This window comes from Aedes aegypti, chromosome 2 (assembly GCF_002204515.2).
Source record: "Aedes aegypti strain LVP_AGWG chromosome 2, AaegL5.0 Primary Assembly, whole genome shotgun sequence".
Classification (NCBI taxonomy): Eukaryota; Metazoa; Arthropoda; class Insecta; order Diptera; family Culicidae; genus Aedes; species Aedes aegypti.
The window spans coordinates 339020589-339046711 of NC_035108.1; the positions used below are offsets into that span (position 1 = coordinate 339020589).

General features: G+C 36.4%; 1 protein-coding gene across 2 annotated transcripts in view; it reads left to right on the top strand.

The window, feature by feature from the left end:
* Positions 1–26123, top strand: part of LOC5568491 — a 133271-nt gene that overhangs the window by 40744 nt on the left and 66404 nt on the right. Inside the window, exon 1 of one of the 2 annotated variants that reach the window (XM_021846077.1) lies at positions 16602–17113. The exons of the other annotated variant lie outside the window; for it this stretch is intronic. The gene's annotated coding sequence lies outside the window, so the exon portion shown is untranslated. Of the gene's footprint in view, positions 1–16601; positions 17114–26123 lie in introns of those variants that run through there. 2 annotated transcript variants of the gene reach the window in all.

Below are 26123 nucleotides of genomic sequence, written 5' to 3' on the forward strand. Positions count from 1 at the left end.
TACAATTATCCAAGAATTACTATAAATTTCCTCTAGAAATAATTTCAGAATAAATTCAACAAATAAATCTCTTAAGAATCAATCCAGATTACCATTCAGGGCTCCCGGTGGTTATTTCGCTGAGAACTTCCCAGGAATTTATTTTCAAATTTTTCAAACGAATTCCATTCAAAATTCTTCAGAGGAATTCTGTAAGAGGCTAGTAATCGAGGCCGTATTAACATAAGGACGAGAGGACCATGGCCCTACATTTTAGAGAGCCCTGAAATCAAGACTAAAAATATCCATTATCATTTAACAACCATAAGAAACCGATGAAGTTGTACTATCTTTTTAAAACCACGTTGAATTATTTTATTGTTAAATGTTGTAGTCCCGAACGAAAAAAATTTGATGCTAAGACAAATTATAGGGGGGCAACGTGGCGTAGTTGGCTACACGTTCGCTTCAGTAGCGGATTGTCATGGGTTTGATTCCCAGCCCCCCAACAAAAAATTCTTCGTCAGTCCGCTTGAAAACTACACGAGCTCAATCCGTCTATGGCCGTCTGAAAGCGGACTGTCAACTGACCCTCTTCTGAGCGAACATGCTCTAATGTACCTGGATAAATGACGATCAACCAACGGCAAGGAATAAAAGACTTCTCTCTGGACTGATAAAAAAGCAACATCGTCGGATCAGATCCACAAATAGATTTAATCGACAAAGCAGATAAGGAATACGGACACTGTATCAAAAAAACAGAACAACTGACAAATTTTAATTCGATCTGGTGATACCCAAGCTGGCGAATAAGAGCTCAATAAGATAAACAAATGGAAAATAATAAAAAGACAAATTATAAATAACTTTACCATTGTAACGTAAAATAACATCAAGTTAGCCTTGTAAAATATTGTCAAAGATAAAAACAAAAGCCAGTTTCAACCGGACGCGTTTATTTCGAAAATTAACAGAAACGGAAGGAATTTTACAATTTGGCGATTATTAACGCGTTCGTTGCGTTTTAATTGCTTGTGATACACATTTTGTTGTGGTTTGTTTTAGTTGGCTTCTAATTAAGTTGAATAGTTTCGCAAAATTCATGGAATTGCAGATGTTTCTGTGTTAGAAGCAGACTGTCCGGATACTGGTACGAATGGTTTTGAACCCGAACACAGTGCGTAAGCATCGAATTTAGAAGGTTTCCACAACATATATGGCATTATAATTTTAACAAGTAAGGAATGTTCAAAATTGATATAATTGTGATTCTGAACAACGTTATCTACGATAAGTGTATATTGTGCGTGATAATTATGGCAAGTAATGCGCACTTCGCATTATCTGTTAAAAGCTTATCAAAAAATGTTTGGAACTATTCAAGAACACTGTAACAGATGGGCAACATAATTTCCCGCAAATACCTGAATTTATGCATCGTTAAATCAAGGTATGTTTGATTTTTCTATGGTTATATGTGAAATATAGCTGTGGTGTCCGGAATTTGATCCAAGTGTCCGGATTTGTGAACACGACGTGGTGCAGAATTAACACAATTTTTACTATATTTCCATGAAATTCATTGTAAATTTTATATAAAGCAGCAAGTCCTATCCTAACAGTTATCATTTCATAGTCGTAAGTTATCAAATACCGACTACCTTCATGCATTTAAATATCTGTATCATCTAAGATAATCCGGGTATTGATGCAGCACGGTGATATCAAAAAAGTTTTCTAGGGAAAAGGTCCTCACGAGAATCTGGCCCTGGGGCCCCCTGTTTGTTAACCCAGCCCTGCTAGTAGTAATACCACTTTAAAATATGATCTCTTCATTTGAATCCTTTTACATGTAAGATAAATGCATTCAAACTTCTTCCATGAACCTCGAATTATGATATTTAGCGTAGATTTTTCCGGATGTGGAATATATTTAAAAAAAATCCTTCCAGAGATATTGCTAATTTTTTTTTCACAAAATATATTTGTCCATTACATTTTTCAGGAATCCTAACAAGAGCTTCTGAAGAGATTCATCCAAGATGTTTTTTTTTCAAGTTTTCGTCCAGAGATTTGTCCACGAATTCCATCAGGAATTCTTCCTCGAATGTCACCAGATATTCTTTTAGAAACTTTTTCAATGAAAATTGTAGGTGATTTTTTCAATTGAACACCTCCAAGGTTTCCCTCAGAACTACCTGACTATCAGTCTGCAATATCATCAGATACCATTCCATCTTCTGAACGGATTAGAAAAATATCGCCCATTCTAGGGCGATAAGGGATTGTACAGAATTTCTACATATTCGTTTCAAAAACTTCTTTGTATAGCGAGAATTTTCTAAAATTAGTTTGTTAGTAGTAATATTGGCATTAATTTAGAGGATATCTCAGGAATTTCACCGAGATTTTATACCCGTGTTCTACTTGGATATTTTCAAGAATACTTTCACGAGTTTCTTCCTTGATATTTCCAACAGGATTCATCTATTATTCGTGCTCATGGTTGCTTGGGTAGGTTTCTAAAGAGTAACGAAAAGCAGTTACAGCCATATAAGTTCAAAACTCATTTTATGACCTATATTGCGCATGGACAAAACGTCGAATGGACATAAGGTCGAAAGTACAAAAGCTCAAAAAAGATTGGCTCGGTGGGAATTTTTTCCTTCTTTAAAAAAATATTTTCGTTTTCTTTCCCTGCTTCTTTGCTCTTCGACATTTATTTTCCTTTCGACCTTCTGTCCTTTCGATCTTTTGTGTTTCGACCTTTTGTCTAAGATTATGTTTCGCATAGTTGACGTGAACGCCAATAGAACTAAAAGGTATTATTCATTACTATGTATTCTTTACTCAATAATACACTCATTTAAAAATTTAATTCATGCATGTTATTGTTCTTTAATTTTTTTTATTTTTTAGTTGGATAAAATGATGTACCGTTTTGACTCGTATTTCAAACACTAGTGACTTCAAGTGAATCTGATAGGCATATATCCGCTGATATTTATTAGAAACAAAAATACTTCTTGGTAAACTGTTAGCTGTTTGGGTGTGCCAATGAAAATTATTATTTAAACTTTTTCAGTATTGTTCTCACGTTATATTCTGGAACAACATTTTAATTTTAATACCGAAAACTGTGTTCATTCTATCTCATTTTCCAAACTCCTTGTTTCAAATTCTAAACAACAAGAATAAATCGTATGTAAAAATGCAAATAAATGTATATGAGCTAGATTAAGTGACCTTGACCTTGACCTTGAGAATCGTTACAACTCCCAAAGCATTAAATAGATGCAAGGACATTAAAATTGAATTGCAATTGACTGCCATTTCCTGGTGATTTGGTGACTTATTTAAGCGAAACATTTAAACCAAATCGCCATACAAAAACTAAGTGTTCAGAACAGTGAATCAATTGTCACCTTACACGCAGCAACAAAGATATTGTCATCTCCTATTCTTGTTGCAACAATTTCGTTCCGCAACATCAGTTTATCATCACTTGATCAGAATATGACAATGATCGATCACGACGTGCGCAGCGATTTTCTGGGCTTCGCATTGCAATTTTCGAGAACTTTCTCAGTGTTGGTAAACATTGACACATTATCGAACCGCATTCATAAAACAAATTTGGTTTTGTGTTTAAAATAACTGTTTAATCGCGAGTTGAAAAAGTTTCAATAATGTTGCGCTCTGTGATTGTCATGACAACTTTGCTTTTGATTGTATCCTTATCCGCAACAGTACGGACAAATGGTTGTAAGCGAGCTTACTTTGTTGTTTGTTTTTCGTCTGTTTTGATGACAATTTGATTCACTGGTTCAGAATATGAGTCTATTCGGAATTTGAGACAAAACGGTATGCGTTTTTAGTGGAAGTTTAACAACTACCGAAAGACTAAGCATTACATATACCTACTTTGTGATTGGAATAAATGAACAAATTGATGTGAAATTTACGAAAAAGTTACACGTCCACACGTCTTCTCGGTGAGAATCGAACTCACGATTGGCTAGGCATTGGATATAAATAGAAAACGTTGTGTTTGGATGGGCACCTAATTCTTCCGAAAGAGGTGCGCTTTACGGAGGAGGACCACGGGGTTATTGAGCTGAAATCGAAGTCAGGTTAACTGCTGCGTCAATGAGTCCTCTCGTGGTGTAGGGGTAACGCGCCCTATCAGGAAAACAGGGAGTCGTGAGCTCGAATCTCACCGAGAAGACGTGTAACTTTATCGCATATTTCACACCAACATGCCCATTTAATCCAATTGCAAAGTAAATGTAATGTTTAGTTTTCCGGTAGTTATTAAAAAATATCTCCTGCAGTATACCGTTTTGTTTCAAATTCCAAACATGACACATATTTCGAACAATAACGATGTCAAAGGTAAGAATCGATATTTTCACATCTTGAAATGCAGAGAACTTGTATCTTAGAAAAATTGATCATCATGCGAAAAAAATTGAGTGATTTTCTTGAAAAATCGCTATAAAAAGATAAGTTTTCGGAATTTGGGACAAAACGGTTCTTTAAAATTTCAATCGTCAGCAAATGCACATATTATTTGATAGGTATCGTTAACCGATGAAGAATGCAAGCGAGAGCACAAAATCGATTTTTTCTAGTCAATCATTGCTGGTGCTTACGTCGATTATGCAAACATAGGAATAGTGGGATTAAGGATCTAGTATAAATTGATCATCTGTCAAAACTGAAAAAAAATGATTTCTCCAGATCGATCAATAAATCAAGAAAAACAAAAAAGGACCGTTTAACATAATTGATAAAATGAAGAAATTGAAGTTTTTATTTTTCTAGTTTTTTTTCCGTTCGTGAGAATACTGCCTTTTCAATTTTGGAAAATTCCGAAAAGACTCTGTTTTTGTATAGCAGTTTGGTTGAAATGTTTCGCTGAAAGATGTCATAAAATTTTCAGGCTATGGTAGTGAATTGCTATTCAATTTTAATGTCTTTTATTCTAATCTTTACTTCGGGAGTTGTAATGGTTGTATGGTCCGAGGAACCAGCCTATTTATTAGCGAAATGATTCATTTGAACATGATTTATTCATGATGTTCGGATTTTGAATCAAGGTGTTCCGAATATCAGACAGAATGAACACAGTGTTCGGCAATCAGAATGTTGTTGCATAGTTTTACGTAAATACAATACTAACAGAGATTAAATAAGCATTTTTATCTGCACACTCAAAAGGTAACAGGTCTGCTTTGCGAACAAATTATAATATTCAAAAATATCAGTTGATTTATGCTAATCAGATGCTTTGGAAGGCCCTGTTGATTCTAAGTGTTCGGAATATGAAACGAACGGTCTAGTTTGGAAACTGGTTGGGATTGTGCTCTGCATTCAATTTGGCCACTTCTTTCGGGGCACGTGGTCAATCATGTCGTTTAGAGTCCACCTACAAACACTAAACCCTCTCGCAGCTCCACTCGCTAGCCCCCCTTTTCTGTAAACACCGATTCCCTCGCAAAGAATGAACGCCGAACATTTTCGCGGTCATGATCATCACGTAAGCACACTCGCCTTCTTCCCGTATGTCCGTCCGTGCACTCGTTGGCCGCCGATGATATCCCAACTCAACCACCTCTAATGCCAAGCGGCCGCTCGCTCATTGCCCCTCTATAGGTAGGTACGCTGTAGTGTGCCAATAAAAACTGTAAACACCACAGCGCACCGGTAGAGTAGAAGCTAAATGAAACCAAACAAAACCAACATCGGCGAATATACGACGGTGACCAAGAACGAGCGTGATGCGTGATATTCGATTTTGGTTAGCATCATCAAGCGACGACGCCGAACCGAGCACGCTGCGCAAGAGATGCGGAACCATGCGTCGACGCTTTGTGTTCTAATGTGAATGTTGTTCAAATGTGGACGACGCTGCGTCGCGCCGTGACTATGTTGGACTCCCCCGCGTGCGCACTATGCGACCTATTCGATTCGAGTGCTGCCGTTAATCAAGTTCACCTGAACGGTTCACTCTTATTCAGTCGGCTCTCACATGTGCGCTTGCGGTTTCGATACCCAGCGTAAGGGTATGCGATATGCATATTTTTGGTCGATGTGAATCGAAACGATACACACAATTTCTAATACCTCAAAGGATGAAACGACATTTGGGAAAACTTTATGTTCCATAACGTTACATTAATCCCAGAGAATATGATTGAAAATAAAGAGGCCTTCCTTAGCCGAGTGGTTAGAGTCCGTGGCTACAAAGCAAAGCCATGCTGAAGGTGTCTGGGTTGCGATTCCCTGTCGGTCCAGTATCTTTTCGTTATGAAAATTTCCTTGACTTCCCTGGGCATAGAGTATCATCGTACCTGCCGCACGGTATACGAATGCGAAAATGGCAACTTTGGCAAAAAAAAGCTCTCGGTTCATATATGTGGAAGTGCTCATTGAACACTAAGCTGCAAATCAGGCTCTGTCCCAGTGAGGACGTAATGCCAAGAAGATGATTGAAAAGTAAGCGTTACAATTTTGAATCACATGTTAACCCGTATAGGGCTGAGCGAAAGCAAAAATAGTAGCTCAGCGAATTCTTAACGGATTCAAATGATTTTTTGTCAGTATAATGGCAAACATATCTAGTTTCTAAAAGCGGCCAGAGGAACTCGGAAAATTTCATATGACCGGAGTTGTTCCAGTGGGTCACTGTGAGGGTTTTAGTATTCTTGCTTCCACTCAGGTCTGTACGAGTTAATGTTGTGTTATCTTTAAGACTTAATTAGAGTGAATAGAGCCCGCGGCTACAAAGCAAAGCTATGCTGCAGATTTTTGCTTTAGATAGAGCAATAAGTATTAGAATTGAGTAGTAGAAATAGATTAAGGTTTGCCCACACTTTCCATTTAAAATTTACACAAAATGTGATTTTTGAAATATTTTGTAATAATTTATTTATTAATTACACACATTTGAACCTTAAGTTGTGTAAGAATTTCAAATTTGTTAAGGTGATTATAAAACGAAGCCAAACTTTGAATTTTCAAGTGCACAAGACGAGAGAATCTGACAACAGTTCGCGTTGAAAACCAATCAAAATGCTTGCTTGCGGGTGGTGATTTATGGGATAGATTTTCTACGCTGAGCGATGTTTGGTTCTCAAGTCTTGTGCTCTTGAAAATTTAAGATGTGGCTTCGTTCTATAATCACCTTAAAAGCTAAGTTTTCATAAACCACTTAAAAAGATTTCAAAAATAAGTGCAAATCTAAAAAAAGGCTAACCAATATGATCTATGTTTGACTTTAAGCAAATTAATCAGCAAAAAGTTTCGATTTTTGCTCTCAATGCTTTAGATGAATGTTAAGAATCATTTCCAAATTAAAATTCTTTTTTTTTCTTCTTCGTCATTAGTATAGAGAAGCTAAAAAGGAGTGCGTTAAAAATAACACTCTCTTCAATTCTGGCCACGCGCGAGATACAGAAAAGTACAAAGTTTATAGTATATGTCCGTACACTCCTTATTTGGTCGGCGAACGATGACGTTTTAATGCGCTAAGTGCAATTGGTCCACTCTGACTGACCTAAAGAACATCGTTCAAAGGTTTGGTTCACTGATTGAACGAATTCTCGGAAAATTACAATTATTTAATGTTTGCATGGTTAAACTAGATTCATATCTCTAAGAAAAACAGATTACCAACATCCTTTGACATTAAATTCTTCGCGAATCAATATCTGTGATTCCGAAATCAGTGACATTTCGATTGCTTCAATACTAAATTTTTGTAGGGTCAGGGCGTTGAAGGCCGGAAATATTTAAATATGCGTTCAATCAGTAACCACAAATTTTAAAGGAACGTTATCATCTTCCTTCTCGTCATCCTGTTGTAAGTTTTTGTAGAATTCATGATGTAATGGAGGAACATACTTCAGTAAGTGAACTTTATCCGCATATTTAGTTTTTGATATGACATTTCTATCAGGGTACAGAGATTGCAGTGTGGTATCTTTCATATTATGCACTGGACCTCTAAGCTTCTTTTTATTTCCAGTTCGTCGAAAGGCGTTTCCGGATCGTGACTGTATTTGAACATCAATAAACCTGGCTTTGACTTCTGAACACGAATAACTTCCATTGCCAGTCAGTAGACCTTCACCTTAGCATTGTCAGTTTTCCTGTTCGTTGTTAAAGCCTCTAATGTTTTGGTGGAAAACAACATGTTCAAATCGAGTTTTTTTTTTTTTTTTTTTTTTTTTTTTTTTTTTTTTTTTTTTTTTTTTTTTTTTTTTTTTTTTTTTTTTAATTTCTTTATTAGTATAATTCCAAACATTACATTCATTTCTTATATCTAGGTGTTCTGTGTTATTAGACAACACTATCATCCTAATTTGGTAAAACAAATTTAAGATTTAATTAACATTTTGTTAACAACATATTACATTTCAGTTGCCGTAGCAGTTCAGTTTTTTACAGGTGAGTTGATTTCACCTGCTTATAAGAGAAAAAAAACGTTTTTAATATACTTAACCTAACTTAACCTAAACATATAACGCATTAATCGTGGCAATAGAAGATTGTAACGATTTTTGCCTGAAATTATTTATTATTTTATTTGATATTTGTTCCAATGTTTCAACATTGGATATTCTATGTAACTCATTGGTACTATACCAGGGAGGAAGCCTCAGAATCATTTTCAAAATTTTATTTTGAATTCTCTGCAGAGCTTTCTTCCTGGTATTACAACAGCTAGTCCATATTGGTACAGCATACAACATGGATGGCCTGAAAATTTGTTTGAATATCAAAAGCTTGTTCTTAAGACAAAGTTTTGATTTTCTATTAATAAGGGGATAGAGACATTTTACATATTTATTATATTTGGCTTGAATGCCCTCAATGTGATTTTTGAAAGTTAAATTCTTATCTAGCATGAGCCCTAGATACTTAACTTCATCTGACCAATTTATTGGAATCCCTCTCATCGTGACAACATGTCTACTTGAAGGTTTCAAATAAAGAGCTTTTGGTTTATGTGGGAATATTATTAGTTGAGTTTTGGAAGCATTCGGAGAAATCTTCCATTTTTGCAAGTATGAAGAAAAAATATCCAAACTTTTTTGCAATCGACTACAGATGACACGCAGGCTTCGTCCTTTGGCGGATAGGCCTGTGTCATCCGCAAATAAAGATTTTTGACATCCCTGTGGTAGCTCAGGTAAGTCAGATGTGAAAATATTGTATAATATTGGTCCCAAAATGCTGCCTTGGGGAACACCAGCTCTTACAGGAAGTCTCTCAGATCTGGATTTCTGATAATTAACCTGAAGTGTACGATTTGACAGATAACTTTGAATTATTCTAACAATGTATGTTGGAAAATTAAAGTTTTTTAATTTTACAATCAAACCTTCATGCCAAACACTGTCGAATGCTTTTTCTATGTCTAGAAGAGCAAGACCAGTAGAATAGCCTTCAGATTTGTTGGAACGAATCAAATTTATTGCACGTAAAAGTTGATGAGTGGTCGAATGTCCATGGCGGAATCCGAACTGTTCATTGGCAAAAATTGAATTTTCGTTGATGTGGGCCATCATTTTGTTAAAAATAACCTTTTCAAAAAGTTTACTGATGGAGGAAAGCAAACTGATTGGACGATAGCTAGAAGCTTCTGCAGGATTTTTGTCTGGTTTTAAAATTGGAACAACCTTAGCATTTTTCCATTTGTCAGGAAAATATGCTAATTGAAAACATTTGTTAAATACATCAACTAAAAATGATAAGCTACTTTCTGGAAGTTTCTTGATGAGGATGTAAAAAATTCCATCATCGCCAGGAGCTTTCATGTTTTTGAATTTTTTAATAATAGTTCTCACTTCTTCCAAATCAGTCTCCCAGGCATTTTCGAAAACGTTCTCTTGATTGAGAATATTTTCGAACTCCTGAGTAACTTCATTTTCAATTGGACTAGTAAGTCCTAAATTAAAATTGTGCGCACTTTCAATCTGCATAGCAAGTTTTTGAGCTTTTTCGCAATTAGTTAGTAATAATTTGTTTTCCTCTTTCAATGCCGGTATTGGCTTCTGAGGTTTTTTCAAGATTTTAGATAATTTCCAAAAGGGCTTAGAGCCAGGGTCCAATTGAGAAATTTTATTTTCAAAATTTTTGTTTCTTAATTGAGCAAAACGTTTCTTGATTTCTTTCTGCAAATCCTGCCATATAATTCTCATAGCAGGATCGCGAGTGCGTTGAAATTGCCTTCTCCTCACGTTTTTAAGACGGATCAAGAGTTTAAGATCATCGTCTATAATCACGGATTCAAATTTTACTTCACATTTTGGAATTGCAATGCTCCGGGCTTCAACAATGGAGTTTGTTAAAGTTTCAAGAGCATTGTCAATATCAAGTTTAGTTTCTAAAGAAATGTTAACATCAAGATTAGAGTCAACATACGTTTCATATATATTCCAGTCAGCTCGTAAATAATTGAAAGTGGAGCTGATAGGATTGAGAATCGCTTCTTGGGATATTTGAAATGTAACAGGGACATGATCAGAATCAAAATCAGCATGAGTATTCAGTTGGCTACAAAGATGACTAGAGTCGGTTAAGACCAAATCAATCGTAGATGGATTTCTAGAAGAGGAAAAACATGTAGGGCTATCAGGGTATTGAATTGAGAAATATCCTGAAGAGCACTCATCAAATAAAATTCTGCCGTTGGAATTACTTTGAGAATTATTCCATGACCGATGTTTGGCATTAAAGTCACCAATGACAAAAAATTTTGACTTATTGCGAGTCAATTTACGCAAGTCAGTTTGGAGCAAATTAACTTGCTGCCCAGAGCATTGGAAAGGCAAATAGGCAGCTATGAAAGTATATTTACCAAACTGTGTTTCAACAGAAACACCTAAAGTTTCAAAAACTTTAGTTTCAAATGATGAAAACAGTTGATGTTTTATACTCCTATGAATGATGATTGCAACTCCCCCACATGCCCCATCAAGTCGATCATTACGATAAACAAAAAAGTTAGGATCTCTTTTGAGTTTAGATCCAGGTTTTAAATACGTTTCGGTAATAACTGCTATTTGCACGTTATTAACCGTAAGAAAATTAAACAGCTCGTCCTCTTTACCATTCAGAGAACGAGCATTCCAATTTAAAATATTTAAATTATTATTTGGATCCATTAGAAAAACGTAATCCAATAACAATTTGATTTGTAAATTTTACACCTACTTGGACTGCTTCAGTCATAGTGGTGGCTTTGAACATTGCATCAATCATTAGATTCAATTGTTCAGTTAGAAAATTAAAATCAGAGGCAGACATGTCATGTGATTTCCCATTAGAATTTTCGGTAGACGAAGAAGCGGAATTACCTGTGGCGGTAGGGTTTTTTCCATTTGATTTGAAACAAGTAGAATGGGTACCCATGGATCGAACACGGGAGGAGTTCAAATTTCCTGCTACGATATCGGCAAAGGATTTACCGTGGGTAGATACATTCGAAATTGAAAGATTCGAACGGCTACCCGACGGATTAAAATTAGTTTGTGAATGAGCATGATTATGATCTTCCTGATGGGTATGATTCATGATCAAGCGATCGTTAACTGAAAAATGAGCATTGTTCGATACTCTACCAGGCAAATTCCGGAAACGACCGTTATCGTAACGGATATTATCTTTCATCTGCCTGGCACGAGCCTCAATGACCCTTTTGCGTGAAGGACAATTCCAAAAATTGGACTTATGGTTAGCCCCGCAATTACAGCATATGAATTTGGTGGTATCTTCCTTCACTGGACAGACGTCTTTAGCGTGAGAAGAACCTCCGCAAATCATGCATTTAGCATCCATGCGACAATTTTTTGTACCATGACCCCACTTTTGGCACCGACGGCACTGCGTGGGGTTCTTGTAATTTCCTCCAGGTTTCTGGAAATGTTCCCATGTCACACGGACATCAAACAAAAGTTTTGCTTTTTCTAAAGCTTTAATATTATTTAGTTCTTTTTTGTTAAAGTGAACTAAATAAAATTCTTGAGAAAGCCCTTTCCGAACAATGCCAGATTGGGTTCTTTTTTTCATAATGATTACTTGGACTGGGGAAAATCCAAGTAAATCATTTATTCCATTTTTGATCTCTTCAGGTGATTTATAGTCACTTGAGAGACCTTTCAAGACAACTTTGAACAAACGTTCAGTTTTGTCGTCATAAGTAAAAAATTTGTGCTTCTTCTCTTCAAGATGTTTGAGAAGAAGTTCACGATCTTTAAGAGTTTCCGGCAAAACGCGACAGTCTCCTTTCTTTGCGATTTGGAAGGAAACCTTGATTCCCCTAATGGAGTTCAAGATCTCCTGCCTAAATCCCGCAAATTCGGAACAACTGACCACGATAGGCGGCACTCTTTGCTTCCTCACTTGAATCAAAGAGCCTGGGCTAGAGGCTGCTTCGATTTGGTGTTCGGAAAATTTGTCTAGAGCATCGAACTGATTGCTCATTTCGATACAATTATTCATTTCGCCCTTGGAAGAAAGTTCGCATTCCGGGGAAGCGTCCTTTCTTCCATTCTTGTCACGTGTAGTGACAGTTTTAAAACCCACTTTTTTGGAGGGAAGTAGTGAATTCAGAGATTCACCCTTCCTTTTGTTTGTTGTTGATACCATGTTTAGTTAATAAACGAAAGAAGACGTGACCTTCGAGAGGTTTTTACCCAAGACGGTGTCCAAGAAGGATTACCACCGCTAGCTTTCGCCAACGGGTCCAACGAAAAATCGAAGGCACGGGTCCAAACAAGGATCGTAAAGGGATCAATAGTAGAAAAAATAGTACTGAAAAGTACTGTTTTAGTAGCACTGAAAAGTACCGTTTTTAATTTTAGCACTGAAAAGTACTGTTTTTGTAGCACTGAAAAGTACTGTTTTATTGCTTTAGGTAGTTTTTAAGAAAACTTCCAAGAGCAGAGAGAATTCGTGTACGCACAGCACGAAGGTACGATGCGCACTTGTTCAAATCGAGTTTTAATGTTGTTTGCATGCTCTAATTGTCTGAAACAAAATACTCACCGTGAGAGAACATGCTGCCACTTTTCTGAGTCATCAACTTCTTCAAAATAGCCATTTGTAGTCGATAGTGATTCTTCTTTGAACTTCAAGGCTGTCACATACCTTACAAGTGTCCTTTTTTGGTTTCTTGAATTTAAGGTCATGGTAATTATAAAAAAAAACTTTTGTAAGTTGCGAAAATTACACTGCTCACTTCGGGTGCGGTTTGCTGCTTGTTTCTAATCCAATCTTCATACAACGAGAACATTTCACTATTGTTCGAGTCTTTTGAAAGATAGCGCTAGTCTGGTGTGTCACTTCGGCAGTTATGGTTTTCATAAGATGGAAACGATTGGATATTGGCTCGTGAACCTTGGTCATGCTCGCCTCAGATATCGCAATGCTTTCCTCTCATGTTGGTTATGGAGTTCGTCGTACCTTTTTTAAGAGCTCTGTGAAGCCTTGTGCTGCTTCGTGGCCGAGCGGATAATGTCGTCAGGCAGTGAACACATCGTGTCATGGAGTGTGGGTTCGATTCCCGCTGTAGCCACTGAAACTTTTCGTCAGAAATGTTTTGCGGCTGTGCCACTGGAGCATGCTTATCCGTTGTCTAATGTTAAGTTACAGTCTGTGCAGCTAAATGGCTGAAGACGGTGTCCGTGTCTTTAAAAAAAAAACAAAATTCAGTTAGCTCAGGGCAGAGCATTTCAAATATGTGTTCAGTCAGAGAGGACCAAGTACAACTCCTGATTTCCAACCAAACTTTATAGCGGATTCTAGAACATTCTCTGCAGACATCTTATAGCCAGGCTTTATTTCGCTTAACTTGATCGGATAGCTGGAGCAAACTCGTACGCTCACAATAATTATGAGTCAGCATTCGATGTGCATTGTACCCGTGGCAGAGAGAGTGGAGAGGAACGTTGGCTCTAGCCAAATGCACATCTTTCAATTTTCATTTGACCGCTCCTGCTCACTGCAACTGAGGTTGGTTGCTCCGGCAACGCAAGAGTATTTGGGAAAAGAGATGCAAAGATACAACGAAGAGCTATCTGGAAATGCTCTTCCCTGAACTAAGAAATGAGAAAAAATGCTCTCCTTCAAACTGAGAAAGGGGAAGAGCAATCTCTTTTTCATTGGAGCACTGAGGTTGTCAAAACAAATTCTTCACAACTGCGGGAATGAAAATAAGCAAACACAAACGTGTAAACTGTTCATCCCGCAGAGTACGGATGCTCAGTTTGTGTGTGGGTAAAATCGCTTTGTAGTTGATCATTGAAAGTGGAGAAAGAGGTTGAATCAAGAACAAGGAAGAAGCCAGCTTATAGCTACTGAAAACATCAATCGAGTTTTGAAAATGACTAAAAAAAATTCATCAATCACAGCCTTTATTCCTTGACCCTTGGTCCGCTCTGGCTGCACAGAAATTGTTGCAATTTCTGACCAACCACCCAAATGCAGAAAATGGCCACACATTAAAATCAAACGCATTCGATTATGTGAAACTTACCAATTTACATTGATTGATAAAAGGAAGAATCATCCAATGGCAAGAAATCCGACAAATAACTTGAAATGACTTCAATTTTCCAGCTTTCCTTTGCGTGCTAATCGTTTTTACTGTTGTGATTGGGAGCACTTTTTTTTGTTTTTTTACAAGGGAGAAATCTACAAACAGATTCCCGGAGAAGGTAACCAGCCTATGCACTGTGCTTGAGCAATTCTTTGAGAACGGTATTTCTTTGGGGAGCGACCAGTGCATATAGCACAACACGTGTAGCAGAAGTAGCCCAGGCAAACTGCTTCTCCTAGCCGACTCAAACAATGTTACAAGGGACCAGCCTCGGCAGGGCTAATCCTCTGCAGCCAATTCTTGGTCTGCGCGCCATTGATTGAGAGCACTTGGTCCGCTCTGACAGCATATTAGTCGCATATCTCATGCAGTTTTGGAGATTCATCAAATCTGATCAAACTGAAATGGAACTAAGAAAATTTTGTACTTAGTCATCTCTGACTTGACGCCGACCATTTGGTCCACTGTCTGCACAAAAATTGTTGCAATTTCTGACCAACTATCCAAATATGCTAGATGACCAGAAATCCAAATCGGATGCATCGAATTGTAATATTCATGAATTTATATTGATAGATGAGTATGCCAAGCAAAATAAAAATTGAGAAATCACTTGAAATTACTTGATTTTTTTTTTTTCAAATTTCTTAGCCCACTGATTATTTTTGTTGTTATGGTGAAAAGCACTTGGTCTACTCTGACTGCATACTTTTATCAATCATCCAAAGTAAATTTGGTACATAGCTCTCGCAATTTGAAACATTCACCACATCTGATCGAAGTGAACAACACATCAGCAACTCTGAATAATTCATAAATTTAACAAAAAGAAACATCGATAATATTTTAAAAACAAATTTAAGATAAAAGCAGATTCAAGGTGGCTCTGCCTATAAGCGTGCCGCTTGAAACAGATTTTGTAAAGCCTTGAGATAATAAAAAGGTTTATATTCTAAACAATTCCAACATCTTTCCTGTAGTGACCGTCGTACCGAGTAAAACGGAAAATTTTACATTTTGTTTCGATGCGTCATTAGCAAAGAACAAAATGCTCTTCATAACCTTTATAATCGACTGCTTATTTTTTTACCTCAAGACAAAAATTCAAATCGCGATAACATTTTTGTTTCTCGGTATTTTTACTCCATTTTTTCACAAGTTTAAAAAAAACTTTTCTAGTTATAGAGTCTATGTTAACATTAACCATTGGTCATCTAAATCTGGAGATATTCCAAAATTCTTTGCGGGACCAACGCGTAACCATAAATCACGTATATATCTCAGGCTTCAGAATTTTTATCGTATTCAAATATTCACTTTTAGGAACAATACATTAATGAGAGTATGTTGTGAGAAAATGAAGTAATTTGGTGCAGCCGTCTTTGAGTAATAAGCATAAATAAAGATCTTGAAAACTTCAAAAACCACATATCGTTATTTTTAGATATTTTCAAAAATGCTTAACTAATTTGTATGAGTTTTTCAGAGTATCATTCATTATATGGCATTGTATAGCCCACATTTTAGTTTTTCAATCAGTTGACGTTAAACAAAATGGCCGCCTAAGACATTTTCTACGGAAAACGTCGGCCCCCCAAGGAGCAGTGGAATATCTTAATAACCTGATCACCAATCTTCAATATCGACACGGATTCTTAAACAAGAAGATTTTTTTGAGAACTTATGAAAAATGGTCCAAAAATAGCAAGAATTACAAAGTTATCGCGATCTGTTTTTTTTTTTTCTTACGGTGAAAAATGATGCTGCCGGTAGAGGGGTTAATTGTAGAACAATTCATTAGAACTACACAAACTGTTCATCAACAGAGGATATTTTACTTAAAAATTCGCGAATCGTTTCGTTTCGTTTCGTATCAACACGAAAAAAAAATACTTATCGCATACCCTTATTCGGTACCAAACAACTCGTGTATGAGGTGTTCATCGAAAGAGATCAAAAGAATCGACGTCTCGTTTTCGGCGGCGGCGGTGACGGCGGCGTCGGCGTCGATTCGGTGGTCAATGCGCGGTTGCGGAGCCAGACACGCAACCATTGCCAATCAGTTGATCGTAGATCGTGAACGCGTATCGTGCGCTGTATCGTCATCAGAGGGAAATGCTACCTTCTTTAGTGAGTTCGGTTTTCAGTGGGTGTGATATGGTTATTTACCGTTGCGAGTGAAGATTTGTTTTGAATCGTGGTGTTTACGACGTATTTTATTCGAGAAGAAATCTACCGGGGGAACTGCGGAAGTGCGAAATCGTGGAAAGTTTGGTGAACGTTTTTGGAAAACGTTGGGCAAAAGTCGTTAAAGTGACATCAGGGTTCGGAATTAATCAAGTGGATTAAGTGATCAGGCGAGGTGAGCAGCTGTGCGCGGAATATCATCTGGCTAGGTGTCTACCTGTTGCAGGGACATTTAAGAAGGAGAAAGTGCAAATACCGTACTGGCATTTTGGAATCGAAAATAAACAACATTTGAAGCCCGCGCGAATAAAAAACAAAGCAGGAAAAGCTAAAGTGAGTGAGTGTTGAATACTTTTATTACGGGCGGTGGCGGCATCATGGTCGGATCTAAAAATAAGTCGCATGTATTTTTAACAGCTCTAATTACGTTGATTGCTTTTGGCAAAGAACTTGAGGGACGACGGAGTGCTCATGAATGGCTGGCATCTAACCTATCGTCGTGAATGTCGCGCGGAATGTACAGTATTTTACAAATAGTTTCGTCTTGTTGCACGTTTTTCGGACGAGTAGGAGTTCATTGTGAACTTTCCATGCAACCTTAGACAATTGCAATCCATCCAACACTTACTGATATTCCATAAAAATCAAACGATAGTTGGTTAATGACATGGATAGGATAAATTGTAAATAGATTGTTCATGAGTATAATCAATCAATGCTTTCAATAATAACATATTTCGCCCAATTGGTCAGATAGTTCTGATCAAGACATTTTGTTAGAACTTCACATTCTAAATTTACCTACTCTGGAACATAGAATGTATTATTCCTATTTATAGGGGCACCAATTTTGACTACTAGTCTTCGGTGAGTAATAAAACCTTAAACATAAATTTGAATGAATACATGTATGGTTTAAAAGCTTTAGTAATATCGCTAAACATATCAAAATATAAACCATGTCAGTCATTTTGACAACTTGTTGCAGTTATCAAGAATCGATCCCCCCATTAAGGCTACATTATAAGTAGAGTAGAAAGCCAATCGATCAAATGACCGTGTTAAAAATACTGTCAATATTTGATCCAGGTTCTGATGCTGGTCAATGACCCCATGTGATGCTGCAGTACGGTCTAGTTTATCAACCGATTCCAGCAATGGAACAATGGCCACAACCAGGTACTTAAATATTGTTAGCTGAACTGAATTTCTCAGCTTAAGTTTGTACAACTCAATCAATCACTATCTTAGTTTAAGTGAGAGTTATGACCTGGGCTGTATCCAATTGATCAATCTAAAGAAAAGTTTATTAGTGCACTCATTTTGTACTGTTGGGTTTTGCTTTTTTTCTTTGAATGTTATTTCCCTCGAATGTCATTTTCACGAATATCAAGTTTCTCCGAATAGCTCTTTTTCTTGAAAAGTGTTGGCTCTGAAAATCGTCATAAATCTATATGCTTCAACTTGCTGAATGAATATTTGAAACGTACCCTACTTTAGTTGATTACCGGTTCTTTTGAATTATATTATCCTCGTAAAATTAGTCATCAAGTGTTTGGTCGTGGACGACTAAATGTCTTCTTATTTTCTACGTTTGCTTTTTTCACAAGCTTAACACCATGTAAGAGCTCATTCGTATATTTCATAACGCCGAAAATGACAATATTGTCATCCACCCACCCCTTTGTAACACTTTTTGTATGAATATTCTACAATTTATGTGTGGGGCGCAAAAACAAGAGGAAAGCCTTCCACTCCCTTTACCGTTATTAAATATGTGAATGGGTTTTTACTGTACACTATTCTTGCTCCTTTCTAAACATCGAATATAAACCAGAATCTTGCATATGCTCATTTAAAAATATTGTGCGAAATTCTGATTGTCTGTGGACAATCTGCTTAAAAATTTTGTGATAAATTATTTCCTGGAGTCTTCGTGATTAACCTGTACAAGTGTTTGTAGAAATCCTGCAGGAACTACGAGAAATGTTTTTCTCCTAATTTTTCCTCATTTCACAAAACAATATATTTGTTTCACCATAACTTCATAAATACTCAACCGATTCAAAAACTTTTTACATGCTTTTGAATCCAATTCAGTTGTTATTAAACTGTTCAGACAACACATTTTCCTTAAAAATGGTTTTGACTTAAATATGCAACGATGTTTATAAAGCATCTTGTTTTTATTACGAGTTGAGTACATGCAACACATGCAAAAATATTTTTATGTTACAATTATTCAATAATTGTTGCAAAGACCTTCAAAAAGTTTAAACAAATGAAAAAAAAAACACAGTTTCAGCTCTAGAAATAATGTTTAACTGGCAAAAAATTTAAATAACTGGCATTTTTCGTTGAAAAATAATGCTTTTGTGCAATTTTTGTTATCGGTAAAAAAAAACATTTTTTAGTGAAATGTGTTGTATGAACAGTTTGAAAGCGATTAAATAAGCTTCAAAAGCATGTAAAAATATTTGAAATCGATTAATCCTTCATTAAGTTATGGTCGAACATAGATGAAATGTTTAGTAAACTGAGAAAAAATTCGAACTACTTTTAACTGCAACTGTTTAGTTTTGAATTTATACAAATTTGGTGCTCTACAAAGTTTTCATAAATTTAATTTTGAAAGGAATGATGCTAAATGTTTCAAAATTGGTTGAAAAATAACAACGTTATGAGTACTTCACTGAAGGTCATTTTATATAACTTGAAAATTCACCTTCAAGTCGCTTGAGCCACCTCTAAATGTTAAATCACACGAATTTTTGGTTTCCGTCAAACGGGGCTTCTTTTGAAATTATTTCCACATTCTTTAACTTTGAGGATGTGTAACTCTTAGAATTATCGATATATATATATATTGATAATTCTTGTCTATATTTAAGTTTTATATGTAGGTAACCAATGTGCAAAATATGAGGCAAATCCATCAACAAATAACAAAAATGCTTGAATAGCGAAAAAAGTGTGACCTTCAAGACAAAAAGGGGCTACTTTGGACATTTGCACAATTTGCTAATGAAATGATTTTTCCTTATAACTTCAAAACTGATTCAAAATTCATTCACTATTCTCAGTTTGCAGTATGAAACTTAAACTTTCAACTTCCTCTTAAATGGAACTATTAGTTACGTATGCTTGATTCTTGAGTTGACATAAACGAACGATGTAACTACTAGGTACTGCGACGATTAATGAGTTATGTACAAGAACTTTTTTTTTCTATTCTTACTGTTATATGAACGATATGTAGAAGGATCACATTAATACCAGTAACTAATTTGATACCAGTAAGTAATTTTAATTAAAAACGCAATCTATGAAGTAAAGTACAATCGTAAAAAAGTAAGTTTGCTTTTGTAATACGCTTTTAGCTTCTTAGCAGTTTAGAGCTGGCTTAAGAGTAGTTCATTTTAAGCATTTGAAGGATGCAATTGTTTTGTACTACAAACTCATGTACAATATGACGGAAAATACTTTTTTAGAGATTATGTTGTGAACTTGTCATTGGTACGTATTAAAATATGTGTGTTTTATGTCTATTCACTTTTACAAGCATTTATTTTAATTTTTTCATGTTGTAAAATATACAAACCAAAACATTATAATAAAATTAAAATCGTAAAAATAAGACCTTTGATCAATTATTTTAATGAAACAACAATTTTAAGCAAAACAAATCACACAATGTTTATGAAATATGACGATTCGATAGTTTTGAGATGATCTCATTAAGTTTCCACGACATGGGTAAAATTCAAACAATGTTTGCAGAGCCAATGTTTTATACCTTGTGTATATTTATTCGGAATTTTTTTTAATGTTTTCTTGTTTATCCTGTTATTGTTGATGTTGTTCCAAGAAAAAATCATGCCTAGTGGTAGAGCATACATTTGTTAACAAAAGTGCTGAAGGCACAAAATTGCTCAGATTAATATTTATACTGCAAATAAATTAAAAACGTGAGTATCCAAAGTAGCCACCGGAATCAAAAGTAGCCCGACAGTTTAAGAACTTTTGAAAAATAAGCCGCCCCTTATTGTTCAGTCAATAGAGACGTTCAAGATGCTACTCTCGAAGCGATAAGTCAATCGCCTCACAAGTGAGCTAAGATTAAAGAGCGCTTGGGAATAGTTTTCTTATGATCACTTTTTCATGTATCAATATCAATTAATAGCTTTCTTTGTCATGTGGCCCCTTTTTCATTCGTGTATTGTGTGACAAAAATGCTCAATGATTTGGGAAGTTCAGCAAATCTCGAACACACTTAGATTAAATTACTGGGGTCGGTAAAATTTTACTGGATTTTGGAACTACCGAAAAAGTCAGTAAAATGAAAACTGTCGCCTCGCGTAATTGAAAAGCAAATTTCACCGTGTTTTATTTATTATCGATATATTATATAAAAAAAGCTCTCTGCAAAATTTCAGTGAAAAATCTCTGTTTTTCGATTTTTGACATTTATTTTTAGTTTACTGACTTTTTCGGTAGTTCAAAAACCCAGTTATTTTTACCGAACAGATTTAGTGTGAACCCCCTCGAACCAACAGAATTCAAACTCACGGCACTCAGCTGAATAATTGCGGTTTACCTCTACAGCGATTTAGGCCCAAAGTTGTTTACATTATTGACACATTATTTCATCAAATAGCACCACATTCTAGTTGCGATTTAGTTTGATATCTGCACGTCAATGTCTTAGGGGAAGGGGTGGTAAAATGAACACCTTAAGGCAATCATCTTGTTTCTGATAGACAAACGAGGAAGTTGTGTAGATCTATCGCATCACACTGAAAATAGGGATGTAATCTATAGCAGCAACATGGATTCAGACTAAAATAGCTTAATTTTCACATATTTTCATCGCTATCAAAAAGCGATGCAAATGTTCATTTTACCTGCACTATGTGGGTAAAATGAACAGCAGTTGGTGGTAAAATGAACACCACACAAAAATCGTGAGCAAAATAAATATTTCTGAACATTTTCATTGCCCCACCGAAAATACATCCATTAATGATTGTAACCCATTCAAAAAGAATTATAAAGGTATCAGGTTTGACATCATATCATAACAATATTCACCTCACTGAAAAACTTCAAGCCTTTCGAGCTTAAAGTTACGTCAGTTCTAATTTTCAAACGTGGTTTTCTAAAATCTTTGTTTTTGTTGATATTTTCACTTCAATTGACCTCCGTATCAACTCGAACACTCAGATTTATGCTCTAAATCGTCCGTGCGTGATAAAAATTCATCGAAATTTGTTTTTTCTCGGTAAAAGGAACAGTGTTCATTTAACCACCCCTGTTCATTTTACCACCACTTCCCCTATTGAAAGTTTTGGCTCGATTGCTGAATTGCCCCAAACAATTCTGTTTGCGCCCATTGTTTGAATGGAAGAGAACTAAAACAACCGCACAAATTCACCGCGCCCCATGCCCCATCTTACTGAGAAGTTGTCAAACAGGTCGAAAATCAAAAAAAAAGCGGTGGGTAAAATTAGCTCTGTCTAAATATAGCTTCCAAACGTTTGAGAAATTTCCAAATGTCATACCGTCTCATATTGGTAATTCGAGCACTGTAGGAAATCGATGCCAACAATCTTCACCTTCGCACTTATCAGTATCATCGAAGTGATACGTAACACCTCGATCGATGACCCTAGCAGACAACAAGAGGCAACGCGAAGCAAGTCTCATTCTTCATCCGTAGGCATTTGAAGGTTCACGGAACCTCTGTTGACCTTGGAGAACAGATTTGCTCCATAAATTGGAAGAAAAAAATAGAACTATTTCCCACAGTGACACAGATCCTGAAGTGGTTGCACACCTTCAGCCTTTAAATTAAATAACGCCGATCGTAAAATCTAAGCACCTTCCAATTAATGGCAGTGCATCAATTAGCATCTCGCCGTCATCATCAATGTGACACAATACCCCTCCATTCGCGTTGAGTCACACTTTCACTTTCAGTCGTCGTAGTCCCTTGCCAAGGTCTACCCCGGGAGATGACTCATCTGTGAAACTGCGCGGAGTTTACAGTCCAGCTGTAACAGAAATCCCTTCCTCACGTCCTCACAGCGTATTCTCATGTTTGCGATGTGCTGAGTAATGGCCGTTGAAGATCGTAAAAAGTGGCCTGAAACCTGACTTGGCAACAACACCGCGACACGACACCCCCGTGCAAATTCCCCCACTTATCGATTGGCGCATCTGATTTCCAGATTCCCGACCGTGTGTTCTGAATGGAGATCGGAATTGGCAACGTATAATGGGCACCAGAACTGGGAAAACACTTGCGCAACGAGTTCTGGGTGCCGGCTTCCCGAGCTGAGTTGAATGTTTAACAGCTGACTGGAATTGAGGCGAATGACATCTTGTAATATGTTGTTTAAAGTTAAATTTTAAAGAGAATGTTTTTGATTTTGTTCAACGTGTATCTTATGATGGAACGAAACTTGAATAAATGTTATCCAAAAATTATCTTTTAAAATATGTTTTTCCTCCATCAGTAAACTTTTTGAAAAGGTCATTTTGAACAGAATGATGGCCCACATCAACGAAAATTCAATTTTTGCCAATGAACAGTTTTGATTCCGCCATGGACGTTTGACCACTTATCAACTTTTACGAAGGACAAATTTGATTTGTTCCAATAAATCTGAAGGCTCTTCTTCTGGTCTTGCTCTCCTAGACATAGGAAAAGCATTCGACAGTGTTTGGCATGAAGGTTTGATTGTAAAATTTAAAAAACTTTAATTTTCCAACAAACATTGTAAGAATAATTCAAAGTTATCTGTCAAATCGTACACTTCAGGTTAATTATCAGAACTCCAGGTCTGAAAGACTTCCTGTAAGAGCTGGTGTTCCTCAAGGAAGCATTTTGGGACCAATATTATACAATATTTTCACATCTGACTTACCTGAGTTACCTCAGGGATGTCAAAAATCTTTGTTTGCGGATGACACAGGCCTCTCCGCTAAAAAACGAAGTCTGCATATCATCTATAGTCGATTGTAAAAAAGTTTGGATATTTTTTCTTCATACTTGCAAAAATAGAAGATTTCTTTTAATGCTTCAGAAACTCAACTAATAACATTTCCACATAAACCAAAAGCTCTTTATTTGAAACCTTCAAGTAGATATGTTGTCACGATGAGAGGTGTTCCAATAAATTGGTCAGATGAAGTTAAGTATCAAGGGCTCATGTTAGATAAAAATTTAACTTTCAAAATCAAATTAGGATGATAGTGTTGTCTAACAACACAGAACACCTAGATATAAAAAATGAATGTAATGTTTGGAATGATACTAATAAAGAAATTAAAAAAAAACGTGTTATCCAACTAGTAGGCTTTTTCAGTCCTTTTTACAATATTTGTTTTGACTTACAGTTATCTCTCCCTTACTCGATATTAAAGGGACCATCGAGTAAGGGAGGTATCGAGATAAAGAACACATATTTTTAAAACTTTGAAATTTGTGTGAATTTTACATAACACATTAAAAATAGTTCTACACAACAAAAATAGTTCTACACATTTACTTTACCAGTCAAGAAAAAGTTTAACCATCTGAAACAAAATAAAACCCTTAATTTTACTATTAGCAAAATCATTATATTCAAATTTATAGATTTTATAAACATTTGGAGATTATTTGAATCTTTTTATGAAAATATAGAGTTAGAGAAGTAAACTTAGATGGGAAACTCAAACAGATCGCATCGAGTTAGAGAGGTATCGATTAACAGAGGGATCAAAGTATACCAAATTGAAGGAACCGCGCATTCCATTGAATAATATCGATAAACAGAGTATCGAATAAGGGAGAGTTGACTGTATTTTTAGGTCAAGCTGAATAGCTACGCGTTCACTGCGACGGCTATCTGGGCCAATCAAGTAATGGAAATTTTGTGAACTTCTTTGGGCATTAAACAGTATCCAGACAGATGTACTATACAAAAAATGGCAACTGTGACAAATAACGCTTAAATAGTTCTAACTGTGGTGGCTACAGCAAATAAGTCGAGAAGCACACTATTTCCCAGTATTTTGCGAATTAATAGCAGAAATTCTCTAATGAACAGCTGGAAGATTAACATGGTATCCTGTTGCACACTCAGTAATAATAGAACTATTTTTCGCGGGTCTCAAGTTACTGATTTTTTGTTTTTTTTTAGGATCCAGTATGTTGATCAAAATTTTGCGAGTATCCTCGTTGCTCTTGTTGGACTCCTTCGACTTGATCACAATGGCCGGACTAGCCTTACAAGGCACTTGCATTCGCAGTGCACTTCTTTTTTGTACTCTTCTTCCTAATTTCAGTCCCAGTATTACTCTTGACAACATCCGCGAAACATCTACTTACAATAAAAACATCATCCGACCAAGTGCAAACGTCTTCCTAAACCTTACTTTTCTTGCTTCTGGAAAACAGGCTCGACTCCGATGCCATACTTGATGTACCTTGCTTATCATTCATTGCAAATCTATTATCATTCGAGTTAAATTGAAAAACTAAACACTTCATACTTTCCAACTCTTTGCTCACAGACTTAGATAATTCCTAAATTGCCTTATCCGTGGTACCATTTAGACTTCTCACCAACTCACCCGTCCCGGTTTTCAGCGCGTCGTTTATCTGAGCAGCAGTTTTCTCCCGAACGTCGAAATTCAGCAGCTGTTGGGGCAAAATTAAACGAGTACAAGCGTTGGAGACGATTTGCCTCCTTCTCATCCTGTTTCAAAATATAAATTAGCTCGTGTCGTTCCGCGGCAAGTCCACTATTTCACACGTAATTTAATTTATTTATCACTGCACTGTTTCCTTTCTCTAATATTGTTTACTTCAAGAAATCCTCTGTTTTTCAAGGTTGCTTCTCGTTTCGCCGCAAGCTTGTGCAAGTCCTCTAGTGCAACGGTGTCATCTTCTTCACACAAACGTTCGAAAATCGGACCTGGTTGAAGACCCGTCACGAAAATATCCTTCAGCTCATGGTCCAAACGTTCTCCTGATTCGCAATTCAGGGATAGCTTCTTCAAACGGACCTACCATTCTTGAGCACTTTCTCCTGATTCCTGTCGAGCCCTGTAGAAATTCGCTCGTTCTCGGTAAGTGACCATTGTAGGACAAAATCTTCCCTTCAAAACTGAACACAGCTCATCGTACTTCTTCTCATTCGGTTTTGAAGAATGGCAGATATTATTCACGGTTTGATAGACTACTATGGAAATTGACGTCAGAAGTACAGCGGATCTACGCTCCTCATCTAGGTCGGCAGCCAGAAAGTACTGTTCCAACCGCTTCTGATACATCTCCCACTGGTCTCCAAAC